This window comes from Theobroma cacao, chromosome 3, assembly GCF_000208745.1.
Source record: "Theobroma cacao cultivar B97-61/B2 chromosome 3, Criollo_cocoa_genome_V2, whole genome shotgun sequence".
Lineage (NCBI taxonomy): Eukaryota > Viridiplantae > Streptophyta > Magnoliopsida > Malvales > Malvaceae > Theobroma > Theobroma cacao.
In genome coordinates this window covers 4569263-4572256 of record NC_030852.1, presented here as the reverse complement: position 1 = coordinate 4572256, position 2994 = coordinate 4569263, and the positions used below count along the sequence as shown (strand labels likewise).

At 33.6% G+C, this 2994-nt stretch overlaps 1 long non-coding RNA gene across 1 annotated transcript; it reads right to left on the bottom strand.

The window, feature by feature from the left end:
* LOC108661324 lies at positions 1010-2657 on the bottom strand. The gene is made up of 3 exons (XR_001927082.1): positions 2617-2657; positions 1893-1976; positions 1010-1050 (listed from the first exon to the last, which is right to left on the bottom strand). It is a non-coding gene; the product is annotated as an uncharacterized LOC108661324 (long non-coding RNA).

Here is a 2994-nt window from a genome sequence, read left to right as displayed (position 1 = left end):
GCTGTTGGTCGGCTAGAGAGAAGAGGAAGAGAAAGAGAGAAAGAAAAGAAAAGAAAAATATATATATGCATATAAATGGACATGGCCCAATAAGGAAAGAATGGGCATGGCCCAATTAAAAATAAATGGGAGAAGTCCATGAAAAAGGACCCAAAAACAACAAAGGAAGAAAATTCCAAAAGAAAAGAAAGGTGGAGACTTGGGCCAACCTAGCCTAATTGGGTAAAATTTCTTTACTCTTCACCATGGCTTATTGTGAAATTGGACTGTTTAAAGGCTGGCTCATTTTATTTAATTATACATTGGTTATTTGGTGATATGAAGTAAATTTAAGTTGCTTAGAAGGTTGAAATAGGCACTTAATACCATCAATAAGTTATCGGTGTTAATATTCTAAAGAATTACGTGAGCAAAAGATGTAATTTGTCACGACCCGGAGCTCCTATCGAGCCCTTGACAACCGCCGCGACGTCCTGATAGACATTCATTACCCGAAATGTCAATCGAAACCTCACAAGGCTTAACATCAGTTTTTCTCGCTTCCCCCATGTGTATTAGTTACTAAAATCATGTTTTGAGAGATTATAAACTATATCCAATTCAAAACAATAAAAAAATAATTTTTTTCCTCACAGGGGCAGTTTGGTCATTTTTTCTCAAAAATCTCGAAATCCGCTAAAAATGTAGTAAGCGAGTAGAAAACACATAATTCATAATAAAAAATGAGTTTTAAAGTCTAAAATCTTCATTTAAAATGAAATTACGATTATTTAGATATAATAAGAAAATAAAAGAAATATTAAGTAAAATATTCTATTTTCTTATAAAACAATATGTATAGAGTTATACGTAAATAATTTTGTAACGTAAAAGCTAAATAAATTCATACATACTGTAACACAGTAAGTCAGAGTATTTAATTTAATTTACAATAATAAGTGGGCCCTCCCGAATAAATAAAAGTAAAGAGAACTGTGAACCTACAGTTTGGAAAATGCAATTCCAACGGTAGTCCTCGATGAGATCAGCTATCTACAGCCTATTCTGAACCTGAAATGGGTGGAAAGGAGAGTGGTGAGATTTTATAATCCCAGTGAGTAAACAAACATCATTCAAAAGATCTAAAGTTGAGTAAAAGGAGACTATTAAAACATTTCATCTAAATATGTTTTTCATAACATAAATACTCATTTCATTTAAATAATCAACATGGCTTATAAGTATTTTAAAAGCTTGGCTCCTGCCAAAATCATTCTCGGGGATACCTTGGCCGAGGCATCTAACCGAGTCCGCCAAGGCTGTTAAAAATTTCGTATACACGTAAACAAATTATTAGTTTGAAAAACACAGTCGTTCCTTGGCGTTAGCGGAGTTCATCATCACGAGGTGGTTCGGCGTGAAGTGAACTCTATCCATACCTCAGGAGATACCCTACGCGCCTCTCCGATCGAGGTACATATATATATATCCGGATTCCGTGCCCCTCTAATAGGTTGGTCCACATAATGCACCTACTGCAGCAAGCTAAACCCACCATACAATAAAATTTTGACAGCATGACAGGGCTAATATTTTACTACCCAGCCTACAAGGGTAAAATAAAACAATTCATACAATTCATAAAACACAGCCTAGCCAGTCATGCCAACACAATAACAATATAACATAAGCCATCAATTTCCAATCATAAATTTACAACATACCGATGGTCTCCAATTACTCTATTTTCAAAATCGTTATTTCGTTTCAAGACAATTTATAAAATCTTTTCATTTCAACATATTTTTGTTTATAAAACCAAAAATTTGCCATTTAACTCTTTTTCATAAAATTTCACCAAAATTGAGTTAAAACATACTTTAGATAATTAAAATGATGATAAGGTTACTCACAATGTCTAGAATGGGGATTTTCGAAGTACTCAGATTACTAGTCCTCGGGTGCAATTCCCTTGCCTTTATCGGAGGACTCACCACCTTAACATAGTACAAAATCAAGAAACTTACTTCATTGGTACTAAATTGAGTTTAAACTAATTTAGACTACTAATGCATGATATGAAATGCAAAATGCACTGGTAACCATCTAATCCCCAATATTGGCCTAATTCGACTTATCACCCGATTAATTGCTAACGCGTCCAATTTAATCCCAAATTACTCCATTTCTTTTCTAATGCCTCAATTCACCAAACATTATTCAAATAACACCAATTTCAACATCAAAACCCTCCCATTTCTTCATGGAAAATTTCGGCCATTACAGTGCATTAACACCGTGATTTTTCCTACTTAATTTTTGTCACCATTATTCATCATTTTCTAAGCCATTTCTCTTGAAATAATAACAATCCATCACCCACACATATCAAGGAAGATTCGGCCAATGAAGATTCATGGGGAAAATGGATTCTTTTCTTGTTGTTTTGCTTCTAAATATGCTAAACTAACTAAAAACACTAACATAACTTAAAATCAATTCAATCCAACATCTTTCTCTCTCCATACCCATTTTGATCAGCCATGAATTCATCATGAAAACATGTAATTTAACCATGGAAAATAAGGAGAAATGCTTAAGGAAAATAGATTTCAAGTTTAAATTGAAAAATCTTACCTTTTTCACTTATTTTCCTTGATTTTCCACACTTTTTCTCTTCAAATTCCCCACCTAGGGTTTGTTCTCTTCATTTTTCCCTTTGTTCTTGGTGTGGCCGAATATTTGGAGAGAAATGAGGGGTTTATAGGCTGATTTTTATAGAAAATAATAAAATATTCTAAGCTTGACACATGGCATGTTTCTATTGGTCCATTTTTTAAAACTTCAAAAATTTTAAACCTTTTATCTCCACCACATGATTAGTCAAAGGTCAAAATGAGGATAAGGGAAGACCATGTGTTGGACAAATGTCTTGGTGGTGGAAAATTACTATTTTGCCCCTGGGGTGACAAAATTACCATTTTTTCCCTATGCTCTAAAAAATACCAAGATTAC